The 21501-nt window shown below is 40.3% G+C and overlaps 1 protein-coding gene across 1 annotated transcript in view; it reads right to left on the reverse strand.

Annotated features, from left to right (window-relative positions):
• DNAJC16 (DnaJ heat shock protein family (Hsp40) member C16) overlaps positions 1 to 21501 on the reverse strand; it is a 1387609-nt gene that overhangs the window by 1280601 nt on the left and 85507 nt on the right. Inside the window, exon 2 of the mRNA XM_044061770.1 lies at positions 13598 to 13763. The gene's annotated coding sequence lies outside the window, so the exon portion shown is untranslated. The remainder of the gene's footprint in view (positions 1 to 13597; positions 13764 to 21501) is intronic.

The raw sequence follows: 21501 nt of genomic DNA on the forward strand, positions 1-21501 counted from the left end.
ACTGATTGTATAATCAGGCAAGAAAGCAAAAAAATCTGGAAGGTTTTGTTTAACAGTATTTTAAAAGGAGATAAAGCACCAACATCCTGGGAAAAAGTTGTGATGGCTATAATACCTAAAAATGCTAAAGACCTATCAGATCCTGCTTCATGTAGGCCTTTTTCAGTTTTAAACCATGGTTATACACTGTTTAGGTCTATAATTGCTAAAAGAATGGGAGAGGTGTTGCCACAATTGATAGATATGGATCAGTGTTGTTTTGTGTAAGGGAGGCAAACATTTGAGAATATTCATAAAAACAATATGATCAAGAGGGAAGCAGAATGCAAGAAAATACCACTGTTGTTGGTGGGTCTTGATGCAAATAAAGCATTTGGCAGAGTAAGCTGGGACTTTATGAGTAGGGCAATGGAAGCATTTGAATTTCTTGATACAATAAGAAAGTTAATTAGGAAGACATACGAGAGATTGGAGATGAAATTCAAAGTGGGAGGGCTTTTAAGTTGTGTCTGAGCAGCGGAACCAGGCAGGTGTGTCCTGCAGCGGAACCAGGCAGGTGTGTCCTCTTTCCCATTTGATATTTACATTCTATTTAGAACCATTGCAAAAGAAAATAAGGGACTCAGAAATTCAGTTATATAATCACTATGGTTTTCAAGAAAAGTTGGTGTTACTTAAGGATAATATTTTGTACAAGATAACAAAGGGACATCACATTCCTGTGGAACAATTCAGAGACCGTTCTATTTTTTTAAAGCTATAAAATTAATGAAGATAAAACAAAGGCTATAGCTGTAAACTAGGTACACACATGAATTAGCTCAGTAATACTCGTATTCATGGGGGCATGATAAAATAAAAGTATTTAGGAGTATGGGTTAAAAAGGATACGGTTATTGCAGCTAAGAATATGTGGGAAGTGTCTAAACAAAAGATAATCCAAAAACTGAGACACTGATGGCTATGGATAGGAAGATACAAGCAGTAAAATGTTTCTAGCCCCTTTAACTTTATACACATATTAAGTTGAAGGATCTTATCTGGGAGGGGAAGATGTTAAGAGTCAAGTCGGACAAGCTGATACTTCCAATATAACAAGGGAGGTTTACATTACCCGATTTGAAGAGATCGTTTAGAGCTACAACGGTTAAGGCTCATGCACATAAGTTACAATTCAATGTGGAATGGAATGATGATGAAGCAAGGGGGAAATTCAATAACTAAAGAGTGGGATTTTGGATGCAAATCCTTAAGGAGAATAACAAAAGTCATATAGAATATTATATTTATAATACAGTATAAAATATTTTAGCAACTAAGCCAACAAAGGAATGGAAAAAATGAGATTCTGCTGACAGGGATGACTGCAATTAGAGGTACAAAAGAATAGGTAAGAGGGAGATGGAATTCAGTGGAGGAAGCTTGCAAAAGAACACAGGTATTGGGAAAAATACTTACAATGAGAAAAGTAATAGAAAGGAAAGAGGCCAAGAAGACATTTAGACTGCAGGCTACAGATTGCTTTCCCCATCAGGGATTGATATCAGATTACAGGCAAAGAGAAAGGGATAGGGGAAATCATAAGTGAAAGATCTGCACTGATTGGATTTTTAGTTGAATCTAAAACAGAAGTTGCTCTTAAATAGGAATAATTAGTAGAGCATACAAAATATTGCACAATAACTATAGGAATCAATCAGAGGAGATCAGAAAATATTAGGAAGAGACTAGATAGCAATTCACAAATAAACAATGGGAGAACTTGTGTATGGCTCCCAAATATGCAACAAACTCTAGAAGATTTAGAGATTTTGCCTGGAAGTATTTGTATAGGTTACTTTTAAACCTACCATATCAAACTCCAAAGAAATTTTCCTTAGAGAGATAGTAAATATTGGAAGTTTAATGGGGAAGAAAGAGACACCTAGGAAAAAAGAGGTACCTGGGAGTATATGTTTTGAGAATGTCATGAGTTGGCAGAGTTTACAGTGTACTCTGTCAAGAATACTGGGCAAGCAAATAAGTGTAACTAAGGAAATGATTTTTCTGAGATACAGGATCTGAATTGCCTAAACATAGCAAGGCCTTGATAAAGTTTAATTGCCGTGACTGCCAAAAAAAGCAATTACTAGAAAATGGAAATCACTGCCTAAACCAGACATACTTGAAGTAGAAAAGGGCAGGGAGTAAATTACATAATAAAAAATGGAAACTGTAGGAAGGTTACATGGGAAAAATGTTTTGTAGGCAAAATGAGGCTTCAGAGAAGACAGGAATTTAACAATTTATATAATGTTGGGTCGATTATGTAGAGCAATATACACGATGTATAAAACATTTGTGAATTTTTTTAACATGGTTCAATTACTTTTATATACACAAGTCTACGTGTGTCACAAGTGATAATTCAATGAAGGTTTTTTTTATATAAAGTTCATGAATTACCACATTCTTGTTTATAAAACTATTCAAGCATTATTTAATCAGACTACATATTTTTTTAGATTTTGTAGTTATTTTTTCTAAGTTGGTCCATTACAGGGGGAGGGGTTGAAGCACCAAGGCTGCCTACTTTCCCCTTAAAAAAAAAAAAAAAAAAAAGTCTAAGAGCATGATCCAATTTTGATTGCTATATGATCTTATGCCCCCGATAAACAATTAAGATTTCTCTAGTTGAGTTATTTAAATATGAACTAAAACTTCAGTACATTATAGGGCATACAATTAATCTAAAACTTTTGACTGATGGGGGGATAAAGCATTTAGGAACTGTCGCTGTCCATCAGTATTACGGTGGCAGTCATGGCGTAAATTTTCCATTTCCCATCCATAGATCTAAGTTGAGCTTGAATATGGACAGGGATGAACTTTGTTTTACGTGGCTGGGGAGTCCATTCCACAGCATCAGTATCCTATGTGAGATATAACTGTACCCCAAAAACATTCTGTTGATGTTGCAGAAGAGATTTAGATCCCTAGACAGAGTATTTCTGATGCCATCTGACTTGCTAAGGTGCACTAAATCCATCAGCAATGAGTCGAAGGAAAATGGCTCATTTAGTTTATGAGATATGACAAATACCACCACTGAAGATCTGGAGGGGTTAAGATGAATTTTAATCAAATCTAAAGTAGTCATCAATGGGCCTTTATTCTTCCCTCATAAAATTTTATTTGGTAATACAACAGAGCTAAGCCAGAGGGTCAAATGGTAATACAACAGAGCTAAGTCAGTAAATATTTTTTTATTTTTTTGCTACCAGATTCATCAGTTTGTAATCAATCCCTGATGAGCAATCTGATTTTATTACAACAAGGCAAAATAAACAGGGCTAGCTAAATGGGCGGAGAGTATTCCTAGTATCTTTCCACCAATATTTCGAGGGAATAAATATTAACCGCACTTTACTTTTTTACATTTCCTGAATGGAATATTAATTTTAGAAATGGAGTTGTTTATGACATATTGTTAAAACAGTATCACATAGACTTATAAGAATGCCAGATATCATGCCAGCTCTATCACCAAGAAATAAGATTATGCAACAAAATATAGTCCATCAAGCTTACAGGACCCCCCAGTGAAAATGGGTTGATGAGCTTATTCATCACAAGTATGACAGCATGGCAGCGAATTGCAGGGCTCATGGTTTCATGTGGTGACCTTGCAAGGGAAATTTTTCTTGGGGAGGATAATGACCACATATCTTTCCTTCCAGGCTACTGGCATAACCATTCTTGTTAAACATGAATGTTGGCCATTGAGCCCGACAGTTATAGGTTCTTATAGTCTCAATCACTACAACTCATTAACTCACTGGAATCAGGTACAGTAAACTCAGAGTTAACCGGCACCCATGGGGATTGGTAGATGCTGGATAACTGTAGTTTCTGGTTGCTTCCGAGTTACTATTAAAAATAGGCCTGGCTAATACTGTACCCTATACTATTTGTTTGGTTTGACTTGTTCATGGGTTGAGGAGAGAGGTAATATACTCTCCTATCTTCCTTTTTAAAACTCTAAAGCTCTAAAAACAAAGTACATTTCTGCAAGGGGGGGAGGACAAAGAGCAACAAGAGAAAATTGTAATGCATTTCTTAGACTTTTTTTTTTTGCTGGTTGCTTGAATTCCAGTTAACTGAGAGTTTACTGTAATTGTTCTAGACACATATTTCCACCATCTAGGTGGTGGTTTAACTTAAGAATATATTAACCTCAATAAATATAATTTTTAAGTCAGCAAGACAGCAAGGGATGGTTTTGCCATTTTGGTCTGCTTTTTTGAATATCACAGATTATACATTTGTTTCAATATTGAAGATCAGTAAAAAATCAAATAAAAAGGAAAAAGGGATGTGCAGAATACAAACTGCAGTCTTAACTTTTTTCTTAAGACACTATTTTTTTAAGACAGTTTCAATATTAAATGCTTAGTGTGTTAAGAAGAAGCAATCTTCAAAACTGAAGTCTTTGGAACACAGTATGTGCATTTCAACCTAAAGTCCAAAGTGGAAACAGCATTAATCTTAGAAGAGTCCTGGCCCACTACAGACCACCTGCCTAAAATAAAGGATGGAAAGATTTAATTTATCTTAAAACTAAGGAGACAGTTTGAAAATATTTTGCACCTGGTAGGAATATGAAGAAAGGCACATGGTGCAGCTAAAAAGCATCTCATATAAATCACTTTGTAGAATAAAAGAATATATATATAAAAAATTATATATATATATATATATATATATATATATATATATATATATATATATATATATATATATACACACACACACACACACACACACACACACATACATACACACACATATACATTTACATATGTTTGGTTTGTCTCTTTCGGCTTTTCCCGGTTAGGGGTCGCCATAGCGGAACTCCGGTCTGCTAATGATTGGCAGTAGATTTTTACGTACTGGCTTGCCGGGCCTAACGCACAACCATCAGCGAAGGAACACCCATTCACGCATGTCACTACACAGAAGACGCTCTAACTGAGAATCGAACAGGCAACGTCTAACTGTGAGGCAACAATGCTACCGCAGCACCACCACCGCAGTCCACACACATATGTATGTGTTCTAAAATCAGAATATTTATCATACAATCAATAAGCCTGAACCTGCATGGTAGGAAACATTATTTTAAAAATGTATACATATATAATTACACTAGCATTATTGTGCAAAAAAATTATTAAAACATATAGTTCTAAAAAGACAGTTGACCTAATCTATATCACATTAACGTCAAGGACACCCTCACTAACTAGAACTAGAAAAGTTACCTATCATATACCTTTAATTTTAACTTGCTTGATATGGAAACTGTGTCATTTAAACCTGGGGGGGGGGGGGATATGCATGAAGGAAAATCTGCCACCACATTCCTTTCTCTTCAAGGAATATCTTCTATGGGTCCCCCCCATCCCCACATTTTACTTGTAATATTACAAATTTAAATGTATGATCGGGGAAAAGTTTTGTGTGCCTGTATAGTGCATCATTCTCATCGTGTTGCCGCATTTCATATCTATGCTCGTATATCCTTTGAGCCAATTTGCATTGAGTTTTGCCTATATAAAAGGTTGGGCACTTGGTATACATAGCAGTATACACGACTACTTGAGTATAACAATTATATTTACCTTTAATCTTAATCCTTTTATCACATATAGTAATACTAGTAGTTGGCAGAATAAAATTATACTGATGGCACATACCACATGGATACATCTTGCCTTCTTTTCCCCCACCTGTAGTTTGTTCCAGGAGGCCTTTGATATTCCTGCCATTTCTAAAAACAAAATTAGGTTTCCTACCACAAATCCCAGCCAAACTGGGTTCATTCAATAATATAGGCCAATTCTTATTAAGAACATCCTGTAAAATATGACTCTCACTGGAAAAAGTGGATACAAATGGGCATGAAGTGCTGAAATTCTGCTGGGTATCAATTATCTGAGAATTATCCAACTCAGTGTTCCCCCTATCACACTCAAAGTTGTCTCCAGATAAGTGGGTACCATCCCCTAAAGTAGCAGGGTGGGGAGTATTCCCTGCACACCCCAAAATGGGGGTAAAAAACCCACTATGTCGTTTTCTTATAACCTCGTTTGATATTATATACAAGACTGTCGGGATACCCTCTATCTAAAAACATCTGCCCCAGAGTGTCACATTCTTGCAAAAAAAATTTTAAAACTTAGAAACCAAGCAGGCCGCTCTTGCTAGTTGGCCCTTAACTATACCACGTTTAACGTGCATTGGATGATTGCTGGAATAATGTAGGATACTGTTAGAATAAGTGATTTTTCTAAATATAGTAGATTTTAATCCCCCATCCTGTAATTTATTTATCATAACATCCAAATAGGAAATTTCCTTTTCATCCCAGGTATGTGTGAACTTCAAAAATTCCGTGCTATGATTAATATAATCAATAAAGGGGGCAAAATCCTCCTTAGGTCCCTTCCATGCTATGAATAAATCATCCAGGTACCGTAAATATAAGGAACAATGCAAAAAGTATGGGGAAGGGAATAAAAAACACCTTTCCCACCATAACATGACAATGTTCGCAAATAAGGGACCACACGCTGACCCCATGGCAATCCCTAGCAGTTGTTTGAAATAGTGCCTTTCATAATAAATATAATTATTCTTCAACACAATATCCATAAGTTGTGCATACAAGTTAATCTGGTCTTGCTCCAACCCCAGTTCTTCAAATAAGAATTCCGAAAACCATTCCAATCCAATATCTTGCGGGATACAACTAAACAATTCCTTGACATCAATAGTTATAAATGAAACACTTTCCCCCATAGTTGCAATTACATTACATTTTTCAAAAAAATGCCAGGAATCACGGCATATTCTCAGCACCTTGTCTTTTAGATGCCTATCCAGTATTTGGTATGCAACTGGTTTTAGACTATCCCGAGTCCACAATAGGACGCAATGGTGGATTAACCAAGTCCTTGCGAATCTTAGGTACCCCAAAAATAACTGGGTTTTAGGGGAGTCGGTTGTCATGTAGTTGTACTAGTCTATGTTGATCTGATCTTGTTGTAAACATCACAATCTATTTTCCGATAAGCAATGCTGACTTCGTTAAGGGAAGCTTCGCAATAAGTGTCACTATACAAGAGTTTAAACGTACTTTGCACATAAACATCTTTATGCAAAACCACCAACCCCCACCTTTGTCAGGTTGCATAACTCTGAGATCCCTCCTAGCCCTGAATTCTGTAAGCAGGTTGGATTCAGCCTCCGTAAGGTTACAAGCTTGGTCATTTGCACCTAGATAATGATGGAAATCCATCTTGCAAACCCTTTCAAAAGACTTCAAAATATTATGTGGGTCTGGGTTATACGTACTAGGTACTCTAATTCCTGTATTTACCCAATTAAATGCGTATTTTTATATATTCTTTTATTCTACAAAGTGATTTATACGACATGCTTTTTTAGCTGCATCATGCATTTTGGTTAGCACAAAGTTTTTTCCTTTCTTTGAGCTCATTAAGTTTAAGTGGGGTGTGAGCAACTGTGACTCTGATGTATATAAATTGCTTTGCATGCAGTTTTTAGCTGTCTGAAGAAGTCTGATTATATATACCAGATGAAAGCACTTACTTTGTTTCATGTTTTAAATAAAATCGGGAGCTTGGATCAGTGGATTTCAGCCTGTGTTACTTTGTGTGAAGGTTGGTTTTCATTTGTATTTGGCTTTCCTAATAATGCTGAACTCCTAAAAATGAGATGCGACTTCAGTATGAAGTCATGATTAATGCTATGTACATTATTTTATGTAAATATACAACTACTCATATGAAAACTCCATATAAAAAGTTAATAGAAAAAGAAGGGAAATCTCACACATGCACACAAGCATTGTAATCCTACTGTGTAAAAGAGCAAAGTTACATACTACAAGCCATAAATTTAAACAGTCATTTAATGTTCTAATCGAATACAGTGGTCACAAATGAAAAAAAATACAAAATCTGCCATCATAGTATTATTCTGGAATTAAAAGAAAAGTACAGTTTTGTACCTACCATAAATGTAGATGTTCGAGGATCCACATTGCTGCAGTCATAACCTGTGGGTAGTCCGCTGTCCTCGGTCGGCCCGAATACCAAAGAGTTAGGCTGGTGTCGGTCATGGGCGCCCGGAGCTGACGTCAGTACGTAGTAGTACTTAAGCGCATGACCGACGCCATATCCTCAGTCTTTCTTGCCCCAGATGTCAGAAGGCCTTAAAAAAAGAAAAGGCCAGAGCCACAAAGGAGAAAAATAACAATTATCCCCAAGGAACAATAACAACAACAACAACAACCCCAAACCAAAGAGGGGAAGGAGGGAGGGAAAATAGGACTGCAGCAATGTGGATCCTTGAACATCTACATTTATGGTAGGTACAAAACTGTACTATGTTCTTCGTCTCACATTGCTGCAGTCATAACCTGTGGGTAGAATCCCAAAGCAAAGGAAAAGGGAGGCTGGCAAAACTAAAAAGCATTAGGGGCTGCTAACATGCCCTGTAAGACTGCAGTGGCAAACCCAGCCCTGGACTTGGAGAAAAGAGGGAGATGGTAATGTTTAGCAAAAGTATGAACTGAACTCCAAGTAGCTGCTTCCAAAATATCCTTAGTAGCTACACCCCTCAAAAAAGCAGAAGTGGCAGTAGCCCTAGTGGAATGAGGTCTAATCCCAGCAGGAACATCCTTCCCATGATGAGAATAACAAAAAGCAATACAATTACCAATCCACTTTGAAATAGTCTGCTTTGAAACAGCTTTCCCCTGTGAACCCAATGCAAAAGAAACAAATAACTGTTGAGTCTGTCTGAACTCCTTAGTTCTGCTCAAATAATAACGTAACTGCCTGTGTATATCCAAAGAATGCAAGATTTTTTCCCCCTTATTTTGGGGATCAGCATAAAAGGTAGGCAAATGGATAGACTGGTTCAAGGCCACATTAGAAATCACTTTTGGCATGAAAGTAGGGTTAGTACGCAAAGAAAATCTATCCTTATGGAATATTAGAAAGGGTTCAACTGCCATGAGAGCCTGCAATTCAGATACCCTTCTAGCAGAAGTAATGGCCAACAAAAAGGCAGTCTTCCAAGACAAAAACTTCAATTCAGACGTAGCTGCAGGTTCAAAAGGAGGCAAAGTAAGCTTCTCCAACACAAAATTGAGATCCCAGGAAGGAGTAGGAGCTCTACGTGGGGGTCTTATATTTTTTGCCCCTCTAAGAAATTGCTTAAACAAGGGGTGAGAAAATAAAGGAGGGTCATAATCATAGTGAGCAGAAATGGCTGCAGCATGAACCTTCACAGAGGAAAATGACAAACCCTTGTCTAGTAATTCAGTAAGGTACTGCAGTGTAAAACTCAAATTGGGTACCGAGACATCAAAGTCCTTTGTTGTGCTCCAAAGAAAAAATCTCTTCCATTTATCAGCATAAACTTTTCTAGTGCTGGGCCGCCTAGCTTCCAAAATGACATCTAAAACCTGTTGAGGAAGCTGAGAACCCACAGGCTCTAAAACAGAATACGCCAGGCCGTTAGATGCAGGGACTGCACCGACATTGAGCAAATGACTGCTTGACTGGGACAACAAGTGAGGAAGCTGTGGCAAAGGCCAAGGAGGCTCCTGAATTAAACTCCTCAGCAGAGGATACCAGTGCTGTCGTGGCCAATCTGGTGCTATTAAAATCATGCAAGGCTTGTCCCGCCTGACCTTCAAGAGTACCTTGGTAAGGAGAGGCAGAGGAGGAAAAGCATAGACGTGAAGGTTGTTCCAACTGAAAGATAGAGCATCCACTTTCCAAGCTTTTGGGTGAAACATCTTTGTGCAAAATTTGGTAGTTGGAAATTTAGAGGAGAAGCAAACAGATCTATGTCTGGAGTTCCCCAAGCCACTGTCAACTGTTGAAATACCTGAGGATCCAATTTCCACTCGTGGGGATCCACAATTTGTCTGCTCAATACATCTGCTAGGGAGTTCTGTGCTCCTGGCAGAAACCGTGCTTGAAGAGTGATGTGCAAACCCAGAGCAGTCTCCCACAATATCATAGCTTGTCTGCAAAGAGGGTAAAAATGGGTCCCCCCCTGCTTGTTGATGTACCACATGACTGTAGTGTTGTCTGTTTGTATCAACACCTGTCCTGGTTGAAGTAGGCCCTTGAAAGCCATCAGGGCAAACTGGACTGCTAACATCTCCTTCATGTTGATATGCAAATGCTGTAGTTTGGGAGGCCACGTGTCTTGAATCCATTTCCCATTGAAGTGTGCTCCCAAGCCAGGTCTGAGGCATCCGTCGTTAAGATCTGACTCGCCTCTGGTCGGGTCACAGAGAGTCCCTTGTTTAGGTGACATTCCTGTGCCCACCACAAGAATTCCTTCTGGATGCAAGGTATTATTCGAATGACAGTGTCCAAATTGTGGCAGTGTTGAGTCCATACACTTTTGAGATACCATTGTAGCTTCCTCATATGCAGTTTGGCATTGGGAAGTACCAGAATGCAAGATGCCATGAACCCCAAGGCTTGAAGGACTGTCCTTGCAGTCAGCCTGGACAGTACTGATAATTGCTGGAAGTATAGGTGAAGAGTTCTTTGTTTGTCCGGGGTCAGAAAAGCCATCTGAGAGGCTGTATTCAGTCTCACACCCAGAAAGCACATGTCCTGAGAGGGTACTAGACTGGACTTTGTTTCGTTCACAGAATACCCTAGGCACCTTAAAACTGCCATTACATACTGTAGCTGTTGAAGTAACTTGTTTTTGTCTTGAGCAAGAATCAGGCAATCGTCCAGATAAGGATAAATTTGTATTCCCCTCAGTCTTAAGAAAGCTATTACAGGAGCCAGAACCTTTGTGAACACCCTGGGCAGTAGATAAACCAAAGGGCAATGCAGAGAACTGATAATGAGAAGTACCAGCCCGAAAACGCAGGAATCTCCTGCAGCTGGGCCTGATAGGAATGTGAAGATAGGCCTCTTTGAGATCCAGAGTTACCATCCAGTGATCTTTGCCTAGCAGAGGCAGAAGTTGCTGTAACGTTAGCATCTTGAACTTTGGAATGTCTAGGTATGTATTGAGAATGGACAAATCCAGAATTGGCCTCCAAGTGTTTCCTTTCTTTGGCACTAGGAATAGACGAGAATAAAACCCTAGGCCTTCTTCTGACGGAGGTACCACCTGGATTGCCCCCATCTGTAAAAGCAAAGAAATTTGTTCCTGAGCCTCCAGCCTTTGCTGAGGAGGTACATCTGGCATGCCTTTGAAAGGGGGAAAAGTGTGAAAATAAAACTTGTAGCCTTGATTTATTATGTCCAACACCCATTTGTCCTGGATGACCAAATGCCAATTTTGCTTGAAAAGTGCCAACTTTCCTCCTAGAGGAGCTGCCAGAAAAGAAGGATCTGGCAGCTGGAGATACAGGTCATTGGGTCTGTTTACGAAAAGGCTGACCCCTGCCCTCACCAGAAGATTGTGCAGGAGAACTCCAAGTCCTAGGTCTGAAAGAACCCTGAGCGTGAGCCCTGCCCCTACCACGTCTAGACCTGCCCTTAGACTGAAAATCTGAAGAAGGATAAGACCATCCTCTTGCAGGCCAATTCCTGCTAAACTTAGGGGGCTGTACTTGCAAAAATTCCTTAACTGTCTGCATAGACTTAGCTTTGTCTTTCATCTTTTTCAAAACTGACTCCACAGGGGAACCAAAAAGAACTTCAGATTGAAGGGGAGCATCAAAAATCCGAGCTTTAACATGCTCTGACAAATTTTGATCCTTAAGCCAGGCATGTCTACGAATAACTGAACCAGTAGCAGCCACCCTGGAAGAAGCCTGAAGGGCATCGAAGCCACACTGCAAGGAATGTTTACCAACTTGATCTGAAGCATGAACCAAGTCCTGCAATTCCTTACACTCTATACCCTCAGATAAAGCATCTACCTTAGATTTCAATTGACCTAACAGAAAGTTCTGATACTTCAGCATATGGAATTGGCAATTTAAAGCCCTCATAGCTAACGTAGAAGAGGTGTACACTTTTTTACCCCACCTATCCAATGCTCTAGAATCTTTATCCAAAGGAACCGGATTCTTAACCACAGAAGCCCCGACACCCTTAGGCCCTTGAATAATAGTTTCCGGGTCAGCTCTAGGGCTCTTATACAAATATTTATGTGCCTCTGGAACTCTAATACCTGTCTGACTGGACAGGGGCAGGGGGTAAAGAATCAGGATTAAGGGAAGCTTCAGAAAATCCATCCTGAACAACATCTAAAACAGGGGGAATAGCCAAAGGTCTATGTTGTGGCAAAAATAAAAATTCCCTAAGCCTCTTACGAGAATCTGAAAAATCCTGACCTTCCCACTTGAAATGCTCCCTCATGGAATGCAAGGTTTCAGAAAAGGAAAAATCCTCTGGAGGTGAAGCAGAAGGACAGGAATCCTCTGCATCCGAATCAGAATAGGGAGGAAAATCCTGAATATCCTCAGCTGAGGACTCAGAGTAATCTGAGGAATGCTCCATTCCCTCTAAATCTGTCTCCACCCTAGGCCTCTTCTCTGGAGGGGGCATAGAACCCCTGATCAAAGTAATCAAATCCTCTGCCATTTTCAACATATGTTTTTTAGGAACAGAGCCCGAAGAACCAGGGCTGTGGCCCATACCAGAAATACCAGGTCTAGCCTTAGCAGGGCCTTTAGTGACTGAAGTAGAAGGCCTAATAACCTTTTGTAAGGATGGAACCACAGAAACTTGAGAAGCACCCTCGGCCTGACCTAACTCCTGAGAGGCCAACTCCTGCAAAAGTAAAGGTTCCCCCTGGGATTCAGCCGAGACCTCGGCTGGATCCACAGATTCAACCGTAGATTCCAAAGAACCGGCGTCCGCAACGGACGACTCATCCGGTTTAGACCTTAAGGATTTATCTTTTCGCTTTTTAGCGGTAGCGGGCGGAGGATCCGACGGCATGTTGTAGTTACACCGCTTACCGAAAACAAGCCTAGCACAGTCTAATCTGCGTTTAATGGTGCGCTTATTAAATCTAGCGCCAGCGACACCCGACTCACGCCGTGCTCAGGCCCTAAGCAAGGAATACAGAGAGAATGATAGTCCCTATGAGGTATCTGTTTCCCACAAGAAATACAATTATTAACTTTTTCTGACATCCGGATTAACTGAGGCAAGAAAAGACAAAAATTTTCCCCAACGGGGTACTTAGCCCAACTTGGTCTTCGGTCTGAAACACGAAAACTGAAAATTTCAGAACGCCGAACGGCACTTGCAAACGCTGCTTCTGCTTCGGACCACGCGGCAAGAAAGACTGAGGATATGGCGTCGGTCATGCGCTTAAGTACTACTACGTACTGACGTCAGCTCCGGGCGCCCATGACCGACGCCAGCCTAACTCTTTGGTATTCGGGCCGACAGAGGACAGCGGACTACCCACAGGTTATGACTGCAGCAATGTGAGACGAAGAACATCTAGTTCACAGACTTCTTATAGACATACAAGCAAAGTTGAGTACTTTTCAGAAGAGAAAAAAAAGACATACCAATAACTTTCTCTTTTGCTGCTAGTTTTGGAAAGTGAGTTTGTTATTCTTTATCCTCGTCATACACTTATGCAGCAGTCCATTTGATTCCTGTTCTGCACCTCCACACTTCTTTATAATGCAGCCATGAGCAAAGAGTCTGAACTGGATGCAAAAAAATAACATTCTGAAGGAGGAAGGAGAAAAATAAAGTTAAAAAGACCTATTTTGCTACAGACTGCTGGAATTATTTGCCAGCTCCATGAAGGAAACTAGTAGAATGACTTGCATAAATTAAGACATGTGCAGAAACCCCCAATACAGACTGTGAAATGTCCTGATTTGGATCACTTTAGTTTCTCCTTCTCTGTCCATTTTAAGACCAAAAAATGTTAAGTTATGTACTTACCGAAACAACAGACTTAGTTGACCTCTCCCTGGACCTGAACTGATGGACTGGTTCCCAAAGTTGCCTCAGCTCCACAGCAGCAACAAAAACTGACTAGCTTGAGCTCCTCCCCTGTACTAAAATATAGCACTCTTAGCTAACTCTCCAGATTGAGTGAAACAGGCAATCTAAACAATAAATAGAGCAGAGAAAGATATCCTTGGCAACATGGGCAATTCAGCAGCTAGAAGCCAATTACAGGATTCTGTCATTCTTCTAAGTTTCTCTGAATAGAGCAGTTTGCAGGAGGGTCGAAGAGTGACCAGAGAGAAACCAGTGAAATCTATTATTCTGCTAAGTGCTTAAGTCAGTCCTGTCCAGACACTGGGAGTGAATGATAGAAGCTCAAGCAGACCTTGAGCTTCTAAGACAAAGGACCTCTGAGAACAGAAACATCAAAGAAGGCTCTTGACCTTGATAAAATTTGTAGACTGCAATGTTTGGCAAACGTGTTTAAGACAGTCCATGTGGCAGCTGCAGAAATTCTGTCCAAAGGCAGTTTCCGACTAACTCTGCTAACACAGCTCGATTCCTGACAACAGGTGCTTCTTGTTTGGAAGGTTGGGGTTTTTATTACTAGATGAATAGTAAAAGTTGATGCAGTCAGACAACCAGTTTGATATTACCACTGAAGGACTATGACCTTTCTTCAATTTAGAAAATTAGATAAAATCATTGATAATCTTTTCTGAATTTCTTTGTTCTCTGCAAGTAGAATCAGAGTTGTCTGTGCATGTCCATACAGTGTAATCTATACTCACTTTGTTGGAATGATTTAGAAAAAAAATGCAAACAAATGGATGGATTTTTTCAAATTACACAGCAAATTAAACCAGGTATGAAAGACTATCTATATTAACAAACACTCCTTTGCAGAACCATAACTTAGTTAGCTCTTTACCTTACTGTTGAAACTTCTTCGTAATCAACACCCATTAAAACATGTCAGTCAGTAGCTCAGTTTACAGGCACATGATCACAGGTAAACAAACAGACGGGATTTGCAATTTAGCAGTTCTGTTCTTTACCCCTTTAATCAACATGCATTTTCCAAAAAGAACCCTTAGATCAGAAGACAAACAACTTCTCACCATAAATAACCCGAATAAATACCCGGACAAAGCCTATACTCATACTCAGTAGCAAAAAAATGGAACTCCTTACCTCTGTCCAGCAGAACTACTTCTAACCTACCCACCTTTAAATGCTCCCGAAAAGAGTACCTTACAAAATCTTGGACCTGTTCTTGTGCCAGTCACCCCCTTCAACCTAGATCACACTTCACAATCCACTCCTTTTTGTTTTCCTCACTACCTTACCTTATTTAACTCACCTCTGCAGACCTTTCCTCTACCTCTTTCCTCCCTACTCACCTTAGCTACCTGAAGACACCCTACCCTGCCTCTTCTTATAATCTCCTTTTCTCCATCCTTCCTCCTTCTGTTAACCTAATAAGAACACCTCTCTCATACTAAGACATCACTCAGTTTTACCTCACTGTCTGTTATCATGTAATCTCCAACAACTTTTTAAATATCTTATTAGAATTATCTCGGGTCTCATTTACCACATAGTAATCTGTGTAACAAATAATATGACTATTGAATTGTTCCTCACATACTCTCTTCAACTCACTATGGTTTTTCATTGTACTCTACTCTCAAACATATGTTCTACATTTTTCTCATTACATTTTTTTCACTCTTATGTTTTTGTAGTGCAACATAACAGCGATTGAAAATATCTGTACTTCATTTCTGAAATACTTTGACTGCGAAAGATTTCACCCTGGGCCTTCACTGAAAATGGGCACTTTCTGGCCCAATCAGACTTTCCCGGTAAACAAATGTCAATTAAATAAATAAATTTAATATTCAAATACTCACTAAACCTTAGACTTGTGTGTGCTCTTAAAAGGAGTTGCCAACACAGTTCTTATATCAAGGTAGTTAACATTTCCTTAAAAAAAGGCAATTTCCACCCAATCAAGCACAACAAAACTTTTTTTTTTTTTTTTCTTACAGTTCAGACGTCGCAGAGTGCTTATACAAAGCAGAAAACAACCAGAAAATTCTCAAAGTGAGTATACGAACATGTATGGACTATAAAAAAAGAAATACTAGAGGAATGATGGATGTTCATTACGAAAAGTCCAGACAATACAAGACGAAAGAGCTAAATAAGTTGTGGCTACAGTGGCTCCTCAAATGAGCATTTGAAATGTTAATTCAGATTAGACTGTGTAGCAATTTAGGGCATAAAGAATGAATTAGTTCAGAGGGATACCCTGGTCTTTATGAAGTACAATATAAAGAAAAAAATGGCAGGGCTAATAACTCTGAAATGCACCTAGTGGATGTAACTGCTGTCAGAAGTAGAGTTCACCAGGACAGAAATTGTATATTAGATGAATTAGCAGATTTGAAGTGGGGTTTCCTAGAGCAAAATTCAGGTCCATAGAGAGGAAGGATGAATTAAAAGGTGGCATAGAATGGAAAAAAAAACGCTTTGTAGTCACCATAAAGATAGCATGGTGTGGTCTTCTTTTTATCTAGTTCAACCTTTGGAATATCAGATCTGACTTGATCAGACCACAGTGTCATTCATAAACTGTGGATTCAGGGATCTGACTCCTCCCCTACCTATAATCCCTCTCTTCTTCCAAAATACCAAAGATAGAGTCTGCTTACTCATCAATAAACAAATTTTCATTATTTCATAAAAGGAAATACTTGATAATCTGTACTGGGACATGACCTAGAGAAATTGCAATCAACTGCAGATGCACAATGACAAGGTTCCTGGGTATGTCCATTCAATCAAAGAGAAGAACGAGATGAAAAATTTGGAAGGGGAAGGATCCTGAACTGTAAGAAAAGAAGAGTACATAACTTTCATATACAATGTATTTTTTTCATGTGATTCAATCTTTGGGACAAATTCCCTAGCTACCAAAAATCCCTGGGAGACATCAAGGAAGGATATTCCTGAGAATGGTGGAGCCAAAAACCGTACAGGATATCTTGACAGTACATCCACCTTGTAATGGGATGTGAACGTGTGGACTGTGAACCAAGTTGTTACAGTACAAATTTGTCAATAGGAACTCTATATATAAAGGCAGGAGTAGCAGCAACAAACCTTGTTGAATGAGCTCTTGGTTAAAAGAAAGACCAACTTTTTTTATAGACAAAATCTATACAATTTGAAAGACACCTCAACAGTTTGACTTTAGAAAATACTTTGGCCTAACTTGGCTCTATAGAAAGCTACAAACAGCTGACCAGACCTACTAAAATCCTAGTCCTGTAGCGATGAAATCTAAGTCATTTGTGAACATCTAATAAATACAGAGTATATTTTTTTTAGAAAATTTTGGAAAGAATACTGGTAAATTAATGACTGAAGGTTCATTTCGGATTCCACTTTTGGAATGAATCCAGGTTTGTTCTCAAAGAAACCCCTACTCTTATGGAATATAAAGTAAGGGGGATTACATGAAAGTGATTGCAACTCTGAGGTCCTTCCCACCGAAGTGATGGCCACCAGGAAGATGGTCTTAAAGTATCTTTCTTGGAAGTCTGCTGTAGCTGCAGGCTCAAAAGGAGGTTTTGACAAATGCTTGAAGCTTGATAGTAATGTCCAATGGAAGGATTGAATCCTTTATAATAGGTTTCAGAAAGAAGGTTCCTTTCAGAAAGGTCTTTGAAATCTTTAGTGAAGCTATAACACACTGATTTGTGCCCAATATGGAAATTGGAAATGGCAGCTAATTGCACCTTGATTGCAGAAAAGCTAGAGCCTTTTTGGAGACTATCTGATAAGAAGTCTAGAATAGAAGGGAGAGGAGCTGAAAAATTATTCATCTTTTTGGAGGTTGCTCAGACTGAAAAACCTCCATTTGCTATGGTAAACTTTCCAGGTACTTGATTTTTTTATGAAGCTGATAAAATATGAACCACCTAAGCAGAAAGTCTGGCATCTCTAACCACCTTTAAAACTGCAGGAACCATATGGTTAGCTTAAGTGTCTTTGGGTCTGGAAGAGGCTGCAAAGACTGGCGAGTCAGAAGATCTGGATGGTAGTCCAACACCCAGGGAGGATGTACTAGATGAGGCCAAAGCAAGGGGAAACCAAACTTGCTGGGCTCAAACAGGAGCAATGAGCATTACCTTGGCCTTGCACTTTCTTGCTTTCTGAACACATTTTATTATTAGCAGAAAGGAGGTATATAGAAGACCAGGGGTCCAAATTGTGGACTACGGCTTCTCTCACTGACTGTCCCTGTGGAGGGTTTAAAGTAAAGTACAGTTGTGTACACTTACCATAAATGTAAATGTAAATGTTGAGTGTATTCACTGTTGCAGTCATTACATTTGGGTTATCTGCTTGCAGGTAGCCCTCAGCCGGCCTGATTATCAAAGTTTTCTGTTGTGCGTCGGTTGCCGTCTCTTCTTCCATGACGTCAGGGGTATAAAGCATGTAGCCGACACCATTATATCAGTTTTCCTTGCCCCAAATATCAGGTGCCCCCATAATGGGAAGCAATTCTATACAAGAGTACACCTCCAATTATAAGCAAATACACCAGAAAGCTTAAATACAGTAAATCCCAGATATGCTCAGAATTAGTCCAAAATGACAAAAAATACACTGAACCCAAAGACATTGCCAACATCCTAGCTGACCGGTTCAGCGCAAACTTCTCCCCCCCCCTCCCCACCAAAAGGGCAAATATCTATCCCAGCAGAGTGCTGCCCCCCTGACATCTCAGATGCTCAGGTAAGAGCCGCCCTCTCCAAAGCAAAAAACACAGCATCAATGGGACCAGACGGTGTCCCGGGCTGCGTCCTACATCAACTCCAAGAAGAGCTAAACCCAAAACATAAAACTACTGTTCAATCTCAGCCTTACTACAGGATATATGCCCAAAGAGTGGCGTACAGCAACAGTAATCCCTCTCCATAACGGTGGTGCCTCAACGGATCCTGGAAACTATCGCCCCATAAGCCTGACTAGCTTGGTCTGCAAAGCTATGGAAAGGATCATCATGGACCTCATAAACAAAGATATTGGGGACCTACAGACACTGGATCCTACCCAGTTCAGCTTTGTTAAGGGCAGATCCTGCCTCTTAAACCTGGTTGATTTCTTTGAAACGGTCACCAAGGCCATTGACGAGGGGAAGGTGGTCCACACAGCCTACCTGGACCTCGCAAAAGCCTTCGATACAATACCCACTCGGGCATTATAGATAAGCTCACCAGCTTAAATATAAACCCCTATGTCACTAGATGGATTGCAAACTGGCTCAAGGACAGAACCCACATGGTTAGAATTGTTGGAGCCATGTCAGACTCCAAACCAGTTACAAGTGGTGTCCCACAAGGCTCAGTCCTGGGACCTCTCTTGTTCGGCATATATTTCTCGGAGGTACAGGTCAACACGGAAGGACTAGGAGAATCCTGGCATAATGGTTAAAGTGTTTACCTTACAAACAAGCAGGGTTCGAGTCTTACATGGGGTAATTGGCTAGGCTTAAAATGGCCCACAAGGGCACTTAGCCTAGTACTAACCTATTAGGTTGGGAGGGTGGCTTAATGGTTAAGGTGTTTGCCTTACAAACACAAGGTGCAGGGTTTGCGTCTCACAAGGGATAATTGGCTAAGCTTAAAATGGCTCGCAAGGGCAGTTAGCTTAGTACTAATCTATGAACCTATGACTGTGGCTGACCAAGTTCACAGATGACTGCAAACTGGGCACCATAATAGACTCTCCAGCCAACACAAGCATCCTCCAAAAGGGCCTCATAGATACAGACAACTGGTGCCAGAGCTCAAGCTAAATGCCAAAAAGTGTACAGTCATCCCCTTTGGCAAAAACAAAGTCCCCACAAATTACCACATAGGTGGTAATCTGACAAACACGTGGCCGAAGTGGTTAGAAAAACATTTTATATAGCCCACCTAATCATGAAGGGATTCACATCTAGATCAGGGGAGGTCATCGTGCCTCTTTACTCATCCCTCATCAGGCCCATAATTGAGTACAATGCCCCTTTTGGAATGTACCTTACCAGACACCTGCAGCAACTGCAAAGACCCCAAAAGTACCTCACCAAGAGGATCAAAGGGCTCAAACAGATGCCATATGCTGCCCGGTTAAAGAAACTCCAGCTCTACTCAGTGGCATACCGCCTGTTCAGAGGTGATCTGTGCCCGACGTATAAAGCCATGTCCAACCCGGAATTAATGGACATGCTGCACCTCAGAAAATCCAAATCCCATCGAGCTATGCACTCGAGACTTGAGCCTCAGCACTGAAATAAATAGGACATGCTGGAGGGACAGATTCATAACCCAGAGGCTCCCTTCACTCTGAAATAAAATCCCAGTCCAGGTTAGGCAGAGTCCCTCATTGACTCTCTTCAAGAGGAATCTTGATGAGTGGATGGGAGATTGTAGGTTTACCCCGGGTATCACTTCTGTGTCACTGTTAGACAGAGGCACAGTATACTAACCTCAAAAAGGGCATAGCAAAATAAATTTAAAATGGGTGGCGAAAGCTAAACACATTCTGGCTAGGCTTATAAATGCCCTAGGGCAGATAGTCTAGTATGAACCTATAAGAAGAGAGGTATAGCAAACAGAAGTCAGGGGGCTGGAGGGAGGGTAACCAGGACTGCAACAGTGAATACACTCTAGCATCTACATTTATGGTAAGTGTACACAACTGTACTAATGTTCTTCATGTTTCACTGTTGCAGTCACATTTGGGTAGATTCCCAAAGCTATGGAAGGGAGGAGGCAATTAGAGAACATTAGGACCAGCTATCAGGCCCTGCAAGACTGCAGTGGCAAAACCAGCTCTGGATTTAGAGAACATAGGCAAGTGGTAATGCTTGGTGAAGGTATGAACAGAACTCCAGGTAGCAGCTTCTAGGATGTCACTGGTAGGAACACCTCTGAGAAAGGCTGTTAAGTAGATGCAGCCCTGGTGGAATGGGATCTTATCCCCTGTGCAGTAGGTTTTCCATGGTGCTTATAGCAGAAATGAATGCAATGGCCTATCCATTTAGAAATGGTTAGCTTTGAAATGGCCTTCCCCTCTTCCCCTGCAGCAAAGGCAACTAGCAGCTCTTCAATTATTCTAAAAGGCTTGATCCTGTCCAAATAAAATTGTAGTTGTCTGTGCACGTCCAAAGAGTGCAGTATTCATTCCCCTTTGTTCTGTGGATTAGAAAAGAAGGTTGGCAAATGAATGGACTGATGAAGGGCCACACTGGATACCACCATGGGCATAAAGGAAGGATTGGTCCTGAGGGACACCCTGTCTGCATGGAAGATGATGAAGGGCTCCACTGCCATGAGGGCCTGTAATTCAGACACTCTTCTTGCTGAAATGATGGCTAGAAGGAAGGCTGTTTTCCAAGAAAGGAATTTCAACTCTGCAGTTGCAGCTGGCTCAAAGGGAGGTA

This window comes from Protopterus annectens, chromosome 2.part0 (assembly GCF_019279795.1).
Source record: "Protopterus annectens isolate FY-2018-M chromosome 2.part0, PAN1.0, whole genome shotgun sequence".
NCBI lineage: Eukaryota > Metazoa > Chordata > Ceratodontiformes > Protopteridae > Protopterus > Protopterus annectens.